At 44.8% G+C, this 21,893-nt stretch overlaps 1 non-coding gene across 1 annotated transcript; it reads left to right on the top strand.

Annotated features, from left to right (window-relative positions):
- The first annotated feature begins 1,886 nt into the window (after positions 1 to 1,886).
- On the top strand, positions 1,887 to 1,971 carry TRNAQ-UUG. Its single transcript has one exon. It is a non-coding gene; the product is annotated as a tRNA-Gln (tRNA).
- The last annotated feature ends 19,922 nt before the right edge of the window (positions 1,972 to 21,893 follow it).

The following is a 21,893-nucleotide window of genomic DNA, read 5'->3' as shown; positions in this document are numbered from 1 at the left end:
ATACTCTATGTAAAAAACCCAAAGGACTCCACCAAATAACCCAGTTAAAAAATGGGCAGAAGACCTGAACTGATACATGAATTCAGTAAAGTTGCAGGATGCAAAATCAATGTATAGAAATCTAGGTATAAGATACCTAGGAATAAATCTAACCAAAGAGGTAAAATTTCTGTACTCTGAAAACTATAGAAAGCTTATGAAAGAAACTGAAGACAACACAAAGAAATGGGAAAACATTCCCTGCTCATGGATTGGAAGAAAAATTAGTTAAAATGTCTATACTACCTGAAGCTATCTACATATTTAATGCAATCCCTCTCAAAATACCACCAGCATTTTTCATAGAGCTAGAACAAACAATCAAAATTTGTATGGAACCACAAAAGACCCTAATAGCCAAAGCAATCTTGAAAAAGAAAACCAAAGTTGGAGGTATTACAATTCCAGACTTCAAATTATATTACAAGGCTGTAGCGATCAAGACAGTATGGTACTGGCACAAAAACAGACACATAGATCAGTGGAACAGAATAGAGATCCTAGAAGTGGACCCACAACTATATGGTCAACTAATTTTCAACAAAGCAAGAAAGAATATACAATGGGACAAAGACAGTCTCTTCAAGAAATGGACTTGGAAAAACTGGACAGCAACATGCAAAAGAATGAAACTGGACCACTTTCTTCCACCATACACAAAAGTAAAATCAAAATGGATGAAAGACCTAAATGTGAGACAGGAAACCATCAAAATCCTAGAGGAAAACACAGGCAGTAACCTCTTTGACATTGGCAATAGCAACTTCTTACTGGATACATCTCTGGAGGCAAGGGAAACAAAAACAGTAATGAGCTATTGGGACTTCATCAAGATAAAAAGCTTTTGAGCAGTGAAGGTAACAATCAACAAAACTAAAAGGCAACCTTCAGAATGGGAGAAGATATTTACAAACGACATATCTGATAAAGGGCTAGTATCCAAAATCTATAAAGAACTTATCAAACTCAACACCCAAAGAACAAATGATCCAGTGAAGAAATGGGCAAAAGACATGAATAGACACTTCTCCAAAGAAGACATCCAGATGGCTAACAGACACATGAAAAGATGCTCAACATCATTCATCATCAGGGAAATGCAAATCAAAACTAAAATGAGTTACCACCTCACACCTGTCAGAATTCCTAAATTTACAACACAGGAAACAACAGATGTTGGCAAGGATGTAGAAAAAAAGGAACGCTCATGCACTGTTGGGGGGAATGTAAACTGTGCAGCCGCTCTGGAAAACAGAATGGAGGTTCCTCAAAAAGTTGAAAATAGAAATACCCTACCACCCAGCATTTGCACTACTAGGTATTTACCCAAAAAATACTGAAATACTAACATGAAGGGATACATGCACCCCAATGTTTATAGCAGCATTGTCCACAATAGCCAAATTATGGAAAGAGCCCACATGTCCATTGACTGATGAATGGATACAGAAGATGTGGGGGCCCCTGGGTGGCTCAGTCGGTTGAGTGTCCAACTTTGGCTCAGGTCATGATCTCACAGCTCGTGAGTTGGAGCCCTGCGTTGAGCTCTGTGCTGACAGCTCAGAGCCTGGAGCCTGCTTTGGATTCTGTATCCTCTGTCTCTGACCCTCCCTCCCCTCTGTCAAAAATAAATAAACATTAAAAGTTTTTTAAAAAGAAGATGTGGTATATATATATACATATAATGGAATATTACTCAGCCATAAAAATGAATGAAATCTTACCATTTGCAACAATGTGGATGGAGGTAGAGAGTATTATGCTAAGTGACATAAGTCAGAGAAAGACAAATATGTGATTTCACTCATATGTGGAATTTATGAAACAAAACAGATGAACATAGGGGCGCCTGGGTGGCTCAGTCGGTTGAGCGTCTGACTTTGGCTCAGGTCATGATCTCACAGTTCGTGGGTTCGAGCCCCGCGTCGGGCTCTGTGCTGACAGCTCAGAGCCTGGAGCCTGTTGCAGATTCTGTGTCTCCCTCTTTCTCTGACCCTCCCTTGTTCATGCTTTCTCTCTGTCTCAAAAATAAATAAATGTTAAAAAAAATAAATAAAAATAAAATAAAATAAAACAGATGAACATAGGGGAAGAAAGAGAGAGAGGAAAGCAAACCATAAGACACTCTTAATTACAGAGAACAAACTGCGGGTTGCTGGAGGGGAGGTGGGAGGGGGAAGGGCTAAACGGTAGATGGGGATTAAGGAAGGCACTTGTTGGGATGGGCACTGGGTGCTGTATGCAAGTAATGAGTGGCTAAATTCTACACCTGAATATTACACTGTATGTTAACTGGAATTTAACTAAAAATTTGAAACTACAGAAAAACGGTTTTTAATAAAAATATTTTAAAAAGCAAATACATACAAATGAAAGAAAAGAGAGAATAACATAATGTGTGTAATGCACTAGGGCAGTACCTAGAGGGAAATTTGTAGCACTAAATGCTTACATTAAAAAAGACGAGGGGCACAGTGGCTCAGTCGGTTAAGCACCTGACTTTGGCTCAGGTCATGATTTCATGGTTTACAGGTTTGAGCCCTGCGTCGGGCTCTGTGCTGACAACTCGGAGCCTGGAGGCTGCTTCAGATTCTGTGTCTCCCTCTCTCCTTGCCCCTACCTTACTCGTCCTCTCTCTCTCTCTTGAAAATAAAACATCAAAAAAAATTTTTTTTAAAGAAAAGAGGAAAGCTTGGGAGTCCTTGGTGGTCCATCAATTAAACATCTCACTCTTGATTTTGACTCAGGTCACAATCTCAAATTTTTGAGGATTCAAGCCCATGTTAGGCTCTGTGCTGGTGACACAGAGCCTGCTTGGGATTCTCCCTCTTTCTCTGCCCCTCCCCCACTCATGCTCTCTCTGTCTCTCAAAATAAATAAGTAAAAGAAAAAGAAAAAGAAAAGAAGAAAGTTCTTTTAAATTCATGTAACATTGTGTGCCAACTCTACTCCAATTTAAAAAATAAATAAGAAAAAAGAAAAGAAAGAAAGTTCTCAAATCAATAATCTGGTTCCTACCCCCAAGAAACTAAGAAAAAATAGAGTGAAATAGACCCAAAGCAAGCAGAAGGAGGGAAACAATAAAAAGCAAAAACCAATAAAATGGAAAATGGAAAAACAATAGGTAAAATCAATGAAGTTAAAGGCTAAATCTTTGAAAAGATCAATAAAACTGAAAACCTCTGGCAAGACAAAGATAAAAAGAGTGAAAATACAAATCACGAACATCAGTAATGAAACATGGGATACCTCTGCAAATCCTGCAGCTATTAAAAAGATAGTAAGGGGGCGCCTGGGTGGCTCAGTCTGTTAGGCGTCCGACTTCGGCTCAGGTCATGATCTCAGGGTCTGTGGGTTCCAGCCCCGCGTTGGGCTCTGTGCTGACAGCTCGGAGCCTGGAGCCTGCTTCGGCTCCTGCGTCTGCCTCTCTCTCTGACCTTCCCCCACTTGTGCTGTGCTCTCTCTCCGCCTCTCAAAAATAAATAAATGTTAAAAAAAAATTTTTTAGGGGCGCCTGGGTGGCTCAGTCGGTTAAGTGTCCGACTTCAGCTTAGGTCATGATTTCGAGGTTCATGAGTTCAAGCCCGGCATCGGGCTCTGTGCTGGCAGTGTGGAGCCTGCTTGGGATTCTTTCTCTCCCCCTCTCTCTGCTTCTGTCCTGCTGTCTCTCTGTCTCTCTCTCTCTCTCTCAAAATAAATAAATAAAGTTTAAAAAATAGGATAATACTATGAACAACTTTATGCTCATAAACTCAACAACTTAGAAGAAATCAACCAAGTGCTCTAAAAGTACAAACTATCAAACTCATCCAAATAGCCCTGTAACGATTACAGAGATTAGATATGTTATTTTGCCCTCAAAAAAGGAATCTCCAGATGCAGATGTTTTCACTGGAGAATTCTACCAAACATTTATTTATTTATCTATTTTACACTTATTTGTTTTTGAGAAACAGAATGAGACAAAGTGGGAGTGGGGGAGGGCCAGAGAGAGGGAGACAGAATCCGAAGCAGGCTCCAGGCTCCGAGCTGTCAGCACAGAGCCCGACGCGGGGCTCGAACCCAAGAGCTGTGAGATCATGACCTGAGCCAAAGTCGGACGCTCAACCGACTGAGCCACCCAGGCACCCCTCTACCAAACATTTAAAGAGAAATTAGCACCAATTTTACAGAATCTCTTCCAGATAAGAAAACATTTCCCACCTCATTTTGTGAGGCCTGTTTTGCTTTGCTACCAAAATCAGGGAAAAGGGCACAAAAAGAAAAAAAGAAAACTGCAGACTGAGAGATCTCATGACCTCAGCCACAGAAAAATTCAACACAATATTGGCAAATCAAATCCAGCAATGTTTGTTTTTTTAAGTTTGTTTATTGAACTTATTTTTGAGAGAGGACGAGCGAGCAGGGGAGGCACTGAGAGATGGAGAGAGCGAGAATCCCAAGCAGGTTCCGCACTGTGAGTGCAGAATCTGATGTAGGGCTCAATCTCACAGACCGAGAGATCATGACCCAAGCCGAAGTCCAGAGTCTGACATGTAACCAACTGAGCCACCCAGGTGCCCCGCCCCCAGCAATGTTCAAAAAGAATTATACCATAATACTTAAAAAGAAGTGTACCATAACCAAGTGGGATTTATTCTAAGTATGAAAGACCGGTTTGATATTCAAAACTCAATGTAATCTGCCATTATCAACAGAAGACAAATCATACGATCGTATCAATTGATGCAAAAAAAAAAAAAAACCATAAAAACCCAACATTTGACAAACTCCAACAGCCAGACTTCTGGTTCCTGGAGACGATGCAGTGGACACCCCTCTCCCTATTTCTACCACTAATTAGGGAATCCAGGGCAAAGATCAAATAAATAGTATTTCTTATTATAAATCACAATATCAGTATCATAGTAACAGACAGAAAAGCTACTTAATTCTTGGCCATGTGTGATCTTCTGTCTAAATATGTCATCCAGAGGATAAAAACATCAGTGAGATTATTTTCATTTGATTAGGAAAACTACAAGAGACATTCAGGATTCAGGCAACTTAGCCATGGGGATATACATTAGCTTATGCGCCTGTGGCCTATGAGTAACTATAATATTACACTTGGGAATTGTACGTTAGAAATTTTCAAAATGGAAAAGGCAGTTGATTGCCTTTTTTGTTGTTTATTTGGTAATAATGGATATTTGCCTTTGAGAGGGAACTCGGAATATTATCTGTTGTAAGTTATTTTTGTGTTCTCTTAGAATAAGGACCAGAAAACTATGGCCCATGACCAACTGTGGACCACTGTCTATTTTTGTCAGTAAAGTTTTATCACAACACACACACAAAACCAATAGCATTTCTGCATACTAACAATCAAATGTAAAAACACAATGCCATATAGGGGCGCCTGGGTGGCTCAGTCGGTCAAGTATCCAACTCTTGACTTCGGCTCAGGCCATGATCTCGGTTGTGGGTTCAAGTCCCGCATCAGTGTCTGTGCTGACATCTCCGAGCCTGCTTAGGATTCTCTCTCTCTCCCTCTCTCTGCTTCTCCCTACCTTTCTCAAAATAAATAAATAAGCATTAAAAAAACAAAACAAAACAAAATACCATATATGATTGCTCCAAAAGAATAAAATACTTAGATATACAGGGGCACCTGGATGGCTCACTCAGTTGAGTGTCGGACTCGTGATTTCAGCTCAGGTCATGATCCCAGGGTCTTGGGATGGAACCTCACATTGGGCTCTGTGCTGAGCGTGGAGCCTGCTTAAGATTATCTCTCTCTTGTTCTGCCCCTCTCCCCCACTTGCACTCTTTAAAACATAAAAAAAAATGGGGCGCATGGGTGGCTCAGTCCGTTAGGCATCCGACTTCAGTTCAGGTCATGATCTCACGGTTCATGACTTCGAGGCCCTCATCGGGCTCTGTGCTGACAGCTCAGAACCTGAAACCTGCTTCGGATTCTGTGTCTCCCTCTCTCTGTCATCCGCTCGCGCTGTCTCTCTCTCTCTCTCTCTCTCTCTGTCTGTCTCTCACAAATAAATAAAACAAAAAAAATTTTTAAGAAAATTAAAAAGAAAAAGAAAACAGGAGAAAATCTTCAAGACACCAGGCTAGACAAAGAGTTCTTATACATGACACTGAAAGCACAATCTACAGAAGGGGGATGTGGCACATTGGGCATCATCCAAACTAAAAAATTTTGCCTTTAAAGAGATGAAAAGATGAGCTACAGACTGGGAAAAAAATTTGCAAAACATATATCCAACACAGAACTTGCATCTAAGATATATTATTTTAATTTTTTAGAGTTTTATTTATTTATTTTGAGAGAGAGAGAGAGAGAGAGTGCAGGGGAGGAGAGAGAGGGGGGAGAGAGGATCCCAAGCAGGCTCCATACTGTCAGCACAGAGCCCCACATGGGGCTCGCTCCCACAAACCGTGGGATCATGACCTGAGCCTAAAGCAAGAGCCGGCCACCCGACCTACTGAGCCACCCCGGCACCCCATATCTAAAATACAATTTTAAGGGGTGCCTGGGTGGCGCAGTCGGTTAAGCGTCCGACTTCAGCCAGGTCACGATCTCGCGGTCCATGAGTTGGAGCCCTGTGTCAGGCTCTGGGCTGATGGCTCGGAGCCTGGAGCCTGTTTCCGATTCTGTGTCTCCCTCTCTCTCTGCCCCTCCCCCGTTCATGCTCTGTCTCTCTCTGTCCCAAAAATAAAAAAAATAAAAAACGTTGAAAAAAAAATTAAAAAAAAAAAAAAAAAAAGGGGCGCCTGGGTGGCTCAGTCGGTTAAGCGTCCGACTTCAGCTCAGGTCACGATCTCGCGGTCTGCGAGTTCAAGCCCCGCATCAGGCTCTGGGCTGATGGCTCAGAGCCTGGAGCTTGCTTCTGATTCTGTGTCTCCCTCTCTCTCTGCCCCTCCCCCGTTCATGCTGTGTCTCTCTCTGTCTCAAAAATAAATAAACGTTAAAAAAAAAAAATTAAAAAAAAATTAAATAAAATAAAATACAATTTTAAACTCTCAGAACTCAACCACACAAGCCAATTAGAAAACCAAACAATCATCATTAGCAAATGGGGCCCAAAGACACGACAAAACATTTCACCCAAAAGATACGTAGATGGCAAATAATGACGTCGACATCATTAGCCACCAGGGAAATGTATTTGAAAACCACAATGAGATATCCCTACCCGACTATCAAAATGGCTAAAATAAAAAGTAGTGACAATACTAAATGCTGGAGAGGATGCAGAGAAACTGGACCACCTCTACAGTTGACCCTTGAACAACGCAGAGCTTAGGGGCACTGACCACCCCCCTACACAGTCAAAAATCCATGTATAACTCGTGACTCCCCCAAAACTTAACTACTAATAGCCTACTGTTGACCAAAAGTCTTACTGGTAACCTAAACCGTCGATGAACACATATTTTGTCTATGTATCGTATACTGTATTCTTGCGATCAAGTAAGCGAGAGAAAAGGAAATGTTATTAAGAGAATCATAAAGCAGAGAAAATACTTTCATAGTACCCTACTGTATTTATGGAGGGGGGGCAGAATCCACCGGTAAGTGGACCCACGCAGTTCCAACCTGTGTTCTGTGTTGTTCAAGGGTTAACTCTGCGTTGCTAGGGAGATTGCAAAATGATCCAGCTAGTCTGGAAAACAGTTCGGCAGTTCCTTATAAAAGTAAACACGCAACCACCATACGGTCCTGCATTGCCTTCCTGGGCATGTATCCGAGAGAAATGAAAACTCATATTCACACAGAAACCTGTACATGAGTGGTATTAGCAGCTTTGTTCATAAGGGGCCAACAGTGGAATTAACCCAGACATCCTTCAGTGGGTGACTGGTTAAAACAAACAGCAGGCACATCCATAGGATGGGCTGCGCCCGGGGATGAAATCCAAGACCTTAGTCGGATCTCAAAGGAATCACGCTGAGTGGAAAAAGCCAATCTCAAAAGGTTTCATATTGTACGGTTCCATTTATGTAACATTCTTGAAATAACACAATTATAGAGATGGAGAATGGATTAGTGGTTGCCAAGGGGACGGGGAGGGGGGAGGGGGACTGTAAAGGCATAGTGCAGGGCTCTCTGTGCTGATGGAACAATTGTGTCTTGACTGCAGTGGCTGTTCCATGAATCCACACATGTGACAGAATTGCACAGCACGACACACACACACACACACGCGCGCGCACACACACAGATGAGTGCACGCAAACTGGCGAAATCTGAACAAAGTTGGTGGATGGTACCAATGTCAATTTCCTCTTTTCGATACTGGACTATAGTCATGCAAAGGCTGCATAAAGGGCCCGGGGAATCTCTTTGTATCCCTTTTGGGGGGCAACTTCGTGTGGAGTTATTATTTCAAAATGAAAAACGAAAACAAAAAACAATGGGCATGGAGAAGGGGACTGTGTTCCGCGGGCAGGGTCTGCGGCCCTGAACTCATGGACAGTAGCCTGGTGGCGAGGCCACTGGCTGATGGAGTGTCGGCCTCTGTAGGGGATTGCACAAGACCCACGGCCCCGTTTGTGACCCATGTGAACTGATGCCGCGGAACAGGACCCTTTCAGGATGTGTCAGGGGACCCTGTCCCTCCCCTGCTTGTGCTCTCTCTCTCTCCATAAATAAATAAATTTTAAAAATAATAAATAAAAAATAAGATGGATTCCTGAAAGAAAAAATTGAAGATAATAGGTCACCAAGGCACTCCTCCTAGGAGGGCACACATTAATTTTTTTTTTAATTTTAAGTAAACTCTACACCACGTGTGAGGCTCAACTCATGACCCTGAGATCAAGAGTCGCATGTTCCATGGCCTGAGCCATCCAGGTGCCCCAAAGGAGCACACATTTTAAACAGGCAGTATGGACTCGAGACATGGCAATTCTCCACAGGAGAACCTCCCATTTGAAGAAAATGTTTAACCCCAAAGTTGGGGGTAAGAGGCAGCGGCCCAGACTGGCCCTAAGAGATTCTGACCACAGGTCACCTGGTTGGCTCAGTCGGTTTTGAGCATCCAACTTAGACTCAGGTCATGATCTCAGAGTTCGTGAGTTCAAGCCCCACGTTGGGCTCTCTACTGTCAGCATAGAGCCCGCTTCGGATCCTCTGTCCCCCTGCCTCTCTGCCCCTCCCCCACTCACCATCTCCCTCAAAAATAAGTAAACACTTAAAAAAACCAAGAGACTCTGGTCCTTTTCATGTTACCTCTTCCCCTCCCACACCTACAGCAGGAAGGCAGCCATGCAACTGGACACGTTGAGTGGCTGAGAAGAGATGGGGGGTAGGAGACACTAACCTAGTGTTTCTCTTCCCATCCTGTTGGCCAGCGGGTCAGAGTGGTTATAGACTGATGGCACTGGCAATAGGTATGAGGGGATGATCCCAACTCGGCCCTGGAGGGGTGCACATGTCCCTAGGAAGACACAAGCTACACAAAGACATCTCAAGATGAGTCTAGACGCCTCAGTGGGGCAGATACGGGGGGAGATGAGTAGGCGTGGGTGCTTCAGACACCGGGCATACCCATCACGTGGCCACAATAGGACGGTGATATCTTGGGCTGGTGGGGAAGGAACACCTCAGACCCAGGGGTTTGGGTGTAGAGGGGAGCGGGCGGGACCATTAGGCTTTCTTGGCTCTTGCCTGCAGGACCCTTGACTTGTCCTGTCGTCTCAGAATGCTGTGGACACCTTGTCCTGGACCCCAGGTCAACAAAATGCCGCTGCTGACATGGTTAGAAACATACCAGCAGAACCAACGGGTGCCTGGGCGGCCCAGTCGGTTAAGCGTCAGACTTCGGCTCAGGTCATGATCTCACACTTTGCGAGTTTGAGCCCCACATCGGGCTGTCTGCTGTCAGCACAGAGCCTGTTTCAGATCCTCTGTCTGCACCCCCCTTCTCTCTCTGCCCTTCCCTTGCTTGTGCTCTCTCTCTGTCTCCGTCTGTCTCTCTCAAAAATAAATAAACATTAAAAAAAAAAAACAAAAACAGTTCCCTGTGAACAGGCCGTGGGCAGGGGCTGGGCCGGCTGGGGTAGCCTAATTGTTCTCTGTAGAAACACGCCGGCCTGCTTTGCGGGACATGCTGAACTCCACTCAAAGGGTTCGTCTGCATAACAGAGGCAAAGTTGGCGTTTTCCAGTTTTAATGAATGTGATAAATGATTCTATCCTGCTACAGTTTCTGCCCCGGTAGGGTACGCCTTCTTTTTTTTTTTTCCATTTATTTTTTTTTTTATTTTGAGATAGAGCACAAGCCGAGGGACGGGCAGAGAGAGGGAGAGAGAGAATCCCAAGCAGGCTCTGAACTGTCAGCACGGAGCCTGATGCGGGGCTGGAACTCACAAACTGTGAGATCATGACCTGAGCTGAAATGGAGTCAGATGCTTAACCGACTGGCTCACCCGGGCGCCCCAAGGGTACCACTTCTAACACAGACATCAGGCCTCTACTTGCCTGCCACACACAGACCAGTCTAAGCTCGTTGGTCTGACTGGAGATACACGATCCCGTTGCCCTGGACTTCTGGCCGGCCACCGTAAGGCAGAGGGTGTGCCATTGGGAAAACCTCTTGCCGAACCAGGATTAATGACATATTCAGCTGGCTCGGCTCTGGACCAGGAGCCTGGCTGTGGTCTGTCTGGGATCGTCAGACCAGGTCTGATCATTCTACCGGGAGTCAAAGCCATGGTTACCACCATCTGATTTGACTCAAGACAAATAGAAAGGATTTCGTCCAAGCCCCTATCAGTACAATTACTTGGGGCATCCGATCGGGTGGCCTGCGCTTCTAAAAAAGAGTTCTTAGCTGGGGGCGCCTGGGTGGCTCAGTCGGTTAATCGTCCAACTTCGGCTCAGGTGATGGTCTCCGTTCGTGGGTTCGAGCCCCGCATTGGGCTCTCTGCTGTCAGCACAGAACCAGAATCAGGTCTTCTGTCTTCCTCTCTCTCTCTGCCCTTCCCTGCTTCACACACCCTGCTCAAAGTAAATAAATAAACATTAAAAAAAAAAAAAGAATTCTGAGCTGAATACATGAGGCATCGGGCAGTGCAGTTGTAGGGAAACAGCTGTGTCCGTCATGGTGGTGACTTTGCACAGCCTCACATAGGCCACCAGGGGAAGGCTTGACTCAAGTGTGACAGCGGTCTTGGCGGAAGGTCCTGCGATCTTCCCCGGGACGTGGCAAGACAAGCAGCCCGGTGGGGAGCCTGGTGAGGACTTTCCCTCACCCCCCTGGCTCTGGGGCAGATGGGACTCCCCACCATGACCACACGGAGGGTCCGGCTGCAGGCTTCCGTGTAAGTCTACAAAACTGCTTGGCTGCCCTTTTGAGTTGGCTGCTCAATGACAGAGCGACTCCCTGTGCCATCTGGCTTCTCTGGTTGACTGTCAGCCTGTGGCACTAGGGACATGGCAGCTGGCAGCACGCTGGGCTTACTTTTGCCGGCTCTGTAAGAAGCATTTGGGCTTCCTGTCTCTTTCCTGGCTGAATCTGTGGACATGTGACGAGCCAGCCTAGCAACGGCCACCACAGGGCCGCTGAAGAACTGCTTGCCCGAGCGACAGGAATGTGCGGAAATGCGAGGGAGGGTAGGCTCTCTCACACTGTGGCATTTTGATGAAACACCTTCCCGGTGTCACCTTATCTTACAATTGCCCGCGTCAGCTCCCTGAGTCACATTGACCCAGATGCATTGCCACCTGTGAGGAAGGCAGAGCTCTGTGGCACGTTAGCCTTTGTGAACCCCCTAGGGGCTTGGGCGTCGCTTAAGCGATTCTAAAAGGCAAGGCAGGAAACCATAACTGCCATTTTTCTAGAAGAAAACCCCAATGGAAAGAAATCAGTTCATCGGTGTAATCTTAGAACACAGATCACAGACATTTTATTTTTAAGTTTATTTATTTATTTTGAGAGGGAGAGAGCACACACACAGGAAGGGCAGAGAGAGAGAGAGAGAGAGAGAGAGAGAGAGAATCCCAAGCAGGCTCCGCACTGCCAGTGCAGAGCCCGACGTGGGGCTCGAACTCACAAACCGTGACATCATGACCTGAGCCAAACCCAGGCGCCCCAAGATCACAGACATTTTGCAGCAAAAAGGGTATTCGGAGATTAGTTAGACCAACAACAGCCAAAATCAAACGGGCACAGAGTTTTGAACCTGTCATACAGGTCAGAAATGGAGACACCTCAGGGTGCCTGGGTGTGGTCGGTTAAGCGTCCAACTCTTGATGTCGGCTCAGGTCATGTTCTCATGGTTCATGGGATCGAACCCCACATCAGATTCTATGCTGACAGCCAGGATCCTGCTTGGGATTCTTTCTCTTTCCCTCTCTCTCTGCCCTTGCCCTGCTCACTTGCTCTCTCACTCAAAATAAATAACAACAACAACAAAAAAAAAAAACACTAAAAAAAAAAAAAAAAAAGAGGGCACCTGGGTGTCTCAGTCTGTAAGTGTCCAATTTCAATTCAGCTCAGGTCATGATCTCACAGTTCATGGGTTCAAGCCCTGTGTCGGGCTCTGTGCTGACGGCTCGGAGCCTGGAGCCTGCTTCGGATTCAGTGTCTCTCTCTCTCTCTCTGCCCCTCCCCTGCTCCCACTCTGTCTCTCTCTGTCTCAAAAATAAACATTAAAAAAATTTTTTTTAAGTGAAAGCTGGGGCACCTGGGTGGCTCAATCAGTTAAGTGTCCAACTTCGGCTCAGGTCATGATCTCGCAGTTCATGGGTTCGAGCCCAGCGTCGGGCTCTGTGCTGATGGCTCGGAGCCTGGAGCCTGCCTCAGATTCTGTCTCCTTCTCTCTCTCTCCGCCCCTCCTACCACTCTCAAAAATAAGTAAACTTTAAAAAAAAATTTTTTTAAGTCAAAGCTTAGGGGTGCCGTGGTGGCTCAGTCGGTTAAGTGTCAGATTCTGTGTCTCTTCTCTCTGCCCCTCCTCTGCTTGCGTTCTGTCTCTCTCTCAAAAAAAAAATAAACATTAATTTTTGTTTTAAATAAAACATTTAAAAAATGCACAGACACATAGAGGACAATTTTCACTCTTGGGGAAAATGCCCACCCAGCAAAGGGTACTACATGACGTGCTCAGGTAACGTCAGCAACGCTAATCCACAGCACCAGCCTTCGGCCTGCACACTGGCATTCCTGTGTTGCGAACGATTTCTACTTGGCACCTGGCTGCCCTCTTGATCCCAATCTCTGTTCTGAGGCTGTCGCCCCACCCCCGCCTGTTGCCTTGTGACATGTACTTTTGGGCTTGGAGGAGGGTGATTAGCAAGTGAACCAAAAGCTTGTTTGTTTCACTTGCAGCGTTTGGTCAAATGCATGAATCCAACTTATACTTGCGCCGTAGTTATACAGCTGCCCTTTAAACAAAGCAAAGGGGGGCGCCTGGGTGGCTCAGTCAGTTAAGCGTCCGACTTCGGCTCAGGTCATGATCTTGCGGTCCGTGAGTTCGAGCCCCGCTTCGGGCTCTGTGCTGACAGCTCAGAGCCGGGAGCCTGTTTCAGATTCTGTGTCTCCCTCTCTCTGACCCTCCCCCGTTCATGCTCTGTCTCTCTCTGTCTCAAAAATAAATAAACGTTGGGGCGCCTGGGTGGCGCAGTCGGTTAAGCGTCCGACTTCAGCCAGGTCACGATCTTGCGGTCTGTGAGTTCGAGCCCCGCGTCAGGCTCTGGGCTGATGGCTCGGAGCCTGGAGCCTGTTTCCGATTCTGTGTCTCCCTCTCTCTCTGCCCCTCCCCCGTTCATGCTCTGTCTCTCTCTGTCCCAAAAATAAATAAAAAACGTTGAAAAAAAAAATAAATAAATAAATAAACGTTAAAAAAAAATTTAAACAAAGCAAAGGTTAGAAGTGCTGACCTCCACCCCATACAGTCAAACATCAGCGTGTAACTTCTGACTCCCTAAACGCCTAACTACTCATAGCCTACTGATAATCGATGGACGCATATTTCTTTCATGTTCCATCTACTATATACTGTATTCATACAATCAAGTAAGCTAGAGAAAAAGGAAAAGGTATTCAGAAAGCTACAAGAAAGAGAAGATATGTGTACCGCACTGTGCCACGTTTATAAAAACAAATCCGTGTATATAGTTCATACCTGTGTTGTTCAAGGGTTACCTGTATAACAACTCAAGTTAGTTATATAACAGGGTCTCAGATATTTTAGAAAGAAGCAAAATACTAAAAAGATCTGGCTTCTTTATCTGGCATTTTATTGCTTTTCTGAGTTTCTGTGTGGCTCTTTGAAAAATCCCAACAATAATTGTGAATTGCTTTGATTAAATTAAAGAGGCACCTGGGTGGCTCAGTCTGTTAAGTGTCCGACTTTAACACAGGTCATGATCTCATGGTACGTGGGTTCGAGCCCCAGGTCGGACTCTGTGCCGACAGCTCAGAGCTTGGAGCCTGCTTTGGATTTTGTGTCTCCCTCTGTCTCTGACCCTTCCCCGCTCACACACTCTCTCTCTCAAAAATAAATAAACATTTAAAAAAGAATACCAATAAAAGAGTAGTGACATGTCAATTCTAACACGTTCGCTTACATCTTCCTAAATAAGATTAACTGTATTTAACAATTTATATTCTTTTTTTTTTTATTTTGTAATGTTTATTTTTATTTTTGAGAGAGAGAAACTGAGCATGAGCAGGGAAGGGGCAGGGAGAGAGGGAGACACAGAATCTGAAGCAGGTTCCAGGCTCTGAGCTGTCAGCACAGAATCCGATGTGGGGCTTGAACTCACGAACCACAAGATCATGACCTGAGCTGAAGTCGGACACTCAACCGACTGAGCCACACAGTCGCCGCCCCCCCTTTTTATTTAAAAGTAGGCTCCACGAGCCCAATGCAGGGCTCAAACTCATGACCCTGAGATCAAGACCTGAGCTGAGGTCAAGAGTTGGACGCTTAACTAAGCCAGCCAGGTGTCCCAACAATTTATGTTCTTTTAAGAAAATTTTTTTTACATGTATTCATTTTTGAGAGACAGAGACAGAGCATGAGCAGGGAAGGGGCAGAGAGAGGAGACACGGAATCCGAAGCAGGCTCTGAGCTGTCAGCACAGAGCCCGACTCGGGGCTTGAACTCACGAACCACGAGATCGTGGCCTGAGCCAGAGTCGGATGTTCAACCGACTGAGCCACCCAGGCGCCCCCCAACAATTTACGTTCTTAAAGGAGAATGTTAATGTGATCACAAAATTTGTTGTAAGTTATTTGGTTTCTTCCCCTTTATATACTGGGCGTCAGTACAATGAAAACTAGTCTTATTGAATTTTAGCTAAATCCTACTGTTTGATGAAGGCTTTCAGCCCAAGGGCTGTTCTTCTGTCATCACACGTTCCAGACCGAGACACAGAAGCTGAAGGAGCCCGGGAAAGGCGCTGTCTCTTTCACCTGTGATTCGCTGATATTTAACGCTGTGTCCATACTTACCACCAGTGATAAATGCACCCTGCACTTAGGACTGAACATCGTTTCATTTAACCTTCAAAATGTGCATCAGTTTAGGGGCATCTGGCTGGCTCAGTCAGTAGAGTGTGTGACTCTTGATCTCGGGGTTGTGAGTTCAAGCCCCACGTTGGGCACAGAGCTAACCTAAAGAAAAATAATAATAAAGCATTTTCAAAATGTGCTTTAGTTAAGGGAAACATAGGAAGTAAATACTGCTCATTTGGTAGTGAAGGTTGTACATGAATTACTGAAGTCGGTACTGCACCATTTTATTGTTTTTTAAATGTATTTATTTTTGAGAGACAGCATGAGCAGGGGAGGGGCAGAGAGAGAGGGAAAGAGAGAGAGAGAGAGAGAGAGAGAGAGAGAGAGAATCCCGAGCAGCTCCACACTGTCAGCATAGAGCCCGATGCAAGGCTCAATCCCATGAACTGTGAGATCATGACCTGAGCTGTAATCAAGAGTTGGGAGTTGGACGTTCAATCGACTGAGCCACCCAGGAGCCCCTCAAATATCTAGTATATATATATATATATATATATATATATATATCCTACATTTTTTTTTTAATGTTTATTTACTTTTGAGAGAGAGAGGCAGAGTGCAAGCCGGGGAGGGGCAGAGAGAGAGGGAGACACAGGATCCAAAGCAGGCTCCAGGCTCCGAGCTGTCAGCACAGAGCCCGATGCAGGGCTCGAACTCATGAGCCATGAGATCATGACCTGAGCCAAAGTCAGACACTTAACCGACTGAGCCACCCAAGCGCCCCTATATACACCCTACATGTTAAAACTCTGGAAATTATGAAGAAAGTATCAGTCTCTGGATTTCTTTTTTTCTTCCAAAGATTCCAGTTACAGCTAGAATCTTTATGACAGACTGAATTGAGAAGTCAAGAAGAAGAATATTAGGCTATAAATGAACATATACACCGACTTCAGAGAATGGACTTCTTTGACCCTTTGCCATGGTGATTTGAGCACCACTTGATTAGTAAGCTGGACCTCAAACCAGTTCTCCTGACTCCAATGCGCGACTGGTTTCTACTATGCTATGTGTGTAGCAACTGGAAAAATCATAAACAATAAGAAAAGCACATGGTAATGGCAGTGGAAATTGACACATCCCACAGTGTTCACGCAATATAAACGTGTCAAAGGAAGGACTTATTCTGAACACAGTTCCATTATTACATACTGGTACACGGTTACAGGAGAATTTTTAATTTTTAAAAAATTTAAAAATATATATTTATTTATTTTGAGTGAGAGAGGGCGCGCGTGAGCAGGGGAAGGGCAGAGAGAGGAGGGGAGAGAGAGAATCCCAAGCAGGCTCCACACTCAGCGAGGAGCCAATACACATGTCCGTCTCACAGCCATGAGATCATGATCTGAGCCCAGATCAAGAGTCAGACGCTTAACTGAGCCACCCTGGCGCCCATGGGTGAGTTTTTAATAAAGAGGCGGGCATTATGGGACATTTCGATTCAAAATATTCAAAATATTGCCTTGTAGTGTCAAAAATAGGGTGGGGGGGTGGCTATTTCCTCTACAAAGTTTAAAAGAGATCAATCCTGTAATTGTAATGTATCCTCTGAAATCCAAATGTTCTCAAAGGCCAACCTTAAAATTTATAAGAATGTTGCAACTATACTTTAACACCCATTCCATAAATAATATTCACTCTTTGCTCAAAGCCTAGCAAATGAGGGCTGTAACCCAATTCTGCCTCCTTTCTCTGGCCACCTCTCAAGCAGCTGAATCACTCAATCTAGAAGGCAAAATAGTACTCAGAGAGAGAGAGGCTGTTTTGGCCTCGCAGCATTCTACAGAAAGCTCTTATATTTAGTAAACAGGAGAATGTTGGGATCCGGCAGTCCACTAATCTGATTAGCGAAACGCTACCCTCCATACCACACCCGGATTATTACTTTTCCAAGGAATTGGAATGCAAACCCTTTGCCACTAAATCTGAATATAAGTTACACTTCACCCATTGAGCTGCAGGGGCCCGTGTTTTATCACTCGGCTAAGAAACAAAGATACACTTTCTGTGGCACGGACTGTCCCCTGGCCATTCCACAATCTTCCTTGGAAGCATTAGGACTTTGGGGGCGATAAAATGAGAGGGGTTTTTTGTTTGCTTTTTAATCACTGTGGTCTTTACAAAAGTAGCAACTTGAAGGTACCGTGCTTCCAAAAAAAAAAAAAAAAAGTCGCTGGGAATAACCATATAGCAGAACAAAAGCTGAAGATTATTTTCAAGGACTAAGGAAAGGAATGCGTGGTACATGCAACATGTTATCGGTTCAAATCACCAACCGTGGTGAAATATCTTTGAGAAGAAAACTAGACAGTTTTACCAATGCAGAAGAAAATGTTACTTGTCTGGGTCTAAGTAGAATAACAAAGACAAGGAGAGAAATGTCCAAACAAGCAGGAAAATCGGGTTCTATGTCTTGAGAATTGAAGCCCTTTAGGATTCTCACCAAGAGAATCACCGTAAACAAGGGGCGCCTGGGTGACTCAGTCGGTTAAGTGTCCAACGTTGGCTCATGTCATGGCCTCCCAGTTCATGGGTTCGAGCCCCATGTCGGGCTCTGTGCTGACAGCTCAGAACCTGGAGCCTGCTTCAGATTCTGTGTTTCCCTCTCTCTCTGCCCCTCCCCCACTTGTGTTCTGTCCCTCTCTCACTCAAAAATAAACGTGAAAAAAATTTTTTTTAAAAAGAGAGAATCACGGTAAACAAGAAGCTGGCTTTGACAGCAGCCAGAAAACCAGACAGGGGATGAGAAAGACAGGAAGCAAATTCAAATAGGCACAGGAGCGGCTTTGACCGTGGGCATGGATGGGGTCGGAATTTCAGGAGGGACAGGAAAAGCAGGCAGGCAGAGATTTGCTGGAAGCTTCAAGCCATAAGCAAGAGTTCTGAATGTAATTGCTTTTGAAAAAAAATTTTTTAACGTTTATTTATTTTTGAGACAGAGAGAGACAGAGCATGAATGGGGGAGGGGCAGAGAGAGAGGGAGACACAGAATCGGAAACAGGCTCCAGGCTCTGAGCCGTCAGCCTAGAGCCCGACGCGGGGCTCAAACTCACGGACCGCGAGATCATGACCTGAGCCGAAGTCGGACGCTTAACCGACCGAGCCACCCAGGCGCCCCTGAATGTAATTGCTTTTGAATGTGTTAGCAGCCATAACCCTGTGTGAGAAAAAGCTCTGCTAACTTTTGAGACTGATGAAGACTGGCTGGGAAATACAGGAGGTTTAAAAATGGAAAAGCCTAGGGTTTCTTGATGGGAAGAAATCCGTGGTGGGACATTCAAATCCCAAGCCTCAGGGTCACAATGTTACACTTTGTTCAGCCATCCGGTTTAACGAGGGTGAGGAAGCACTTCCGTTTATTTATTTATTTTTTTTATGTTTATTTATTTACTTTGAGAGGGAGAGAGATAGAGCACGGGCGGGGGAGGGACAGAGACTCCCAAGCAGGCTCCACACTGTCCGTACAGAGCCCGACACGGGGCTCGAACCCATGAACCGCGGTGATCATGACCTGAGCCGAAACCAAGAGTCGGACGCTTAACCGGCTGAGCCACCCAGGCTCCCCTGCTCTGAAGCACTTCTTAAATTCTCACGGGGAGACTTTACCAAATGAGGACCTCAGAGGATTGTCCCCACCAGGCATAAGACAACTTAAATGCAAAGTGTTCTCAAGTCTAGGCAGCACTTGAAAAGAAGCCCCAGCCTGACCGCCACAGCTGAAGGACAAAGTCAATGCAGAAAGACGTTACATCACTGGGAAAGGTTTCCGGGGGTGGATGGTGGCAGGAAATAGATAAAGTCATTTTTTTCTCCCCTGAAGTAATTACCTGTTTGTTTCAGAAAAGGTTAAAATGAATCATCTCTCTCCCTGTGTCTCTTCTACCCACCTCCTCCACAGCTTTTATGATTCCGGAGCAGAAATAATCACTGCACTCACAAGTAAATGATGATCACAAATGCGTGATTATGAGCAAAAAAAAATCATTTCTATTTTAAAATGCGAATTACCGCAATGAGTCAAATATGCATACGCACAGTTAATGGAGGTTACCATAGAGACAGTCAGCTATATTATTCCCAATTTTGTTGTGTATCGTTGCTCACGAATGCATCCACCATAACTATATTCTTCCTAGAGCATCATCCAACCTATTACATTTACAGATGTAGAGAATGGGGTCAAGGCCAGGGATGGGAGCTAGGAGCAGGCTTCTGACCAGACCTAGAGTAAGAAACCCTTGGAAAATGCTAACAAAGGAGGCACCCTTTGGCATTATTGAATGAGGTCTATCATACCTAAAGCTGTTTTGAGGACATTGCAGAGCTCTGGAAATGTGAATTATTCCTTTATCTCACATTGTATCATCTAAAATGCTTTAAAAGTGCAAATATCAACTTTTTAAAAAATGTTTATTTTTGAGAGAGAGAGAGAGAGAGAGGAGTTCTAGAAGGGGCAGACAGAGACAGAGACAGAGGATCTGAAGCGGACTCTGTGCCGACAGCAGAGAGCCTGACGCAGGGCTTGAACTCACGAACTGTGAGATCATGACCTGAGCTGAAGTCGGACGCTTCACTCACCGAACCACCCAGGCACCCAGCAACTATCACTTTTTGATGGTATACTTTCAGTGAAATTAATAAGTGACTACTGCAGTTTTAAAAATTGTACTTCCTAGGAGCTCCTGGGTGGCTCAGTCGGTTGAGCGTTCGACTCTCGGTTCCAGCTCAGGTCATGATCCCAGGGTCACGGGATCAAGTGTCGTGTTGGACTTCACACTGGGTGAGGGTTGAGATTGTCTCTCCCTCTTTCCCTGCTTGTGCACGAGTGCGTGCACACACACACACACACTCACTCACTCTCTCAAAATAAAATAAAATAAAATAAAATAAAATAAAATTGTATTTCCAAAATACAGACATAACTCCTGATTTCTTGGGAATACTATCACATAAAGGACTGGCTCATAAAATTCCAACTTTAAAACAAACACAGGTTTCCCACAAATTCTACTTTAGAAAACTGTTGGAAGAAACGTGGATGAAGGAAGAAGGAGGACACACGGGGAAAAATAAGAAACAAAGAAACATCACAGCGTTCCAATTAAAATTAAAGATGTCTGGGGGCGTCTGGGTGGCTCAGTCGGTTAAGCGGCCGACTTCGGCTCAGGTCATGATCTCACGGTCCGTGAGTTCGAGCCCCGCGTCGGGCTCTGTGCTGACAGCTCAGAGCCTGGAGCCTGTTTCAGATTCTGTGTCTCCCTCTCTCTCTGACCCTCCCCCGTTCATGCTCTGTCTCTCTCTGTCTCAAAAATAAATAAACGTTAAAAAAAAAAATTAAAGATGTCTTTTCTTCCTCCCAAAAGACCTTGGTATGTGATGTGATGGGAGTTTACTAAATTTATTGTGGTGATCATTTCAGTATACGCATACCATATTATCCTGTCAGACACTGAAAACGAATACAATGTCAATTATATCTCTAGAAACTGGAAAAACAAAAAAAATGTAAAATAACTTTAAAAATAAAGATTTCAGGAGGGGGCACCTGGGTGGCTCAGTTGGTTAAGGGTCCGAGTTCAGCTCAGGTCATGATCTCACGGTTCGTGGGTTCGAGCCCCGAGTCAGACTCTGTGCTGACAGCTCAGAGCCTGGAGCCTGCTTCGGATTCTGTGTCTCCCTCTCTCTCTGCCCCTTCCTCGCTTGCACTCTGCCCTTCTCTCTGTCTCAAAAATAAATAAATATTTTTTAAAAAAAAATTTTAAATAAAGATTTCAGGAGCACACACACCCCTGTAGGATCGACATTCACTTTCCCGCTGGCTCACACCTTTTTGCTAAGAGATTTAGGGCTTCAGATGTAGTCAACAAATACCACAGGCACCTAATATATTTCCTTGTCATCGACTTAATTCAGTAAACCCAATAAAAGTTAGCTGCTTGATGTATCTAACCCTATAGGGTGGTTCCCTGACCTATTGCCAACAAAACAATTTCTGTAAGTTTTCTTTTTTAATGTTTATTTTTGAGAGAGAGACAGAGCGTGAGCAGGGGAGGGGCAGAGAGGGGGAGACACAGAATCCAAAGGAGGTCCCAAGCTCCAAGCTGTCAGCACAGAGCCCAACGCGGGGCTTGAACCCTCGAACCGTGAGATCGTGACCTGAGCCGAAGTCGGATGCTTAACCGACTGAGCCACCCAGGCACCCCTCTGCTGAGTTTTAATATCAGAAAAGATGTAAGCTTTTGGCTATGATTATATTATAAACTCTTCGTTTTCCAAAACCACAAAATAATCTTCTTTATTATCTTTAACTTGTTTTCTTGTAAAT

The sequence above is a fragment of the Panthera tigris genome, chromosome X (assembly GCF_018350195.1).
Source record: "Panthera tigris isolate Pti1 chromosome X, P.tigris_Pti1_mat1.1, whole genome shotgun sequence".
In the NCBI taxonomy this organism is placed as follows: domain Eukaryota; kingdom Metazoa; phylum Chordata; class Mammalia; order Carnivora; family Felidae; genus Panthera; species Panthera tigris.
The sequence above is the reverse complement of the archived record's forward strand: the minus strand, read 5'-3'. Positions and strand labels throughout refer to the sequence as shown.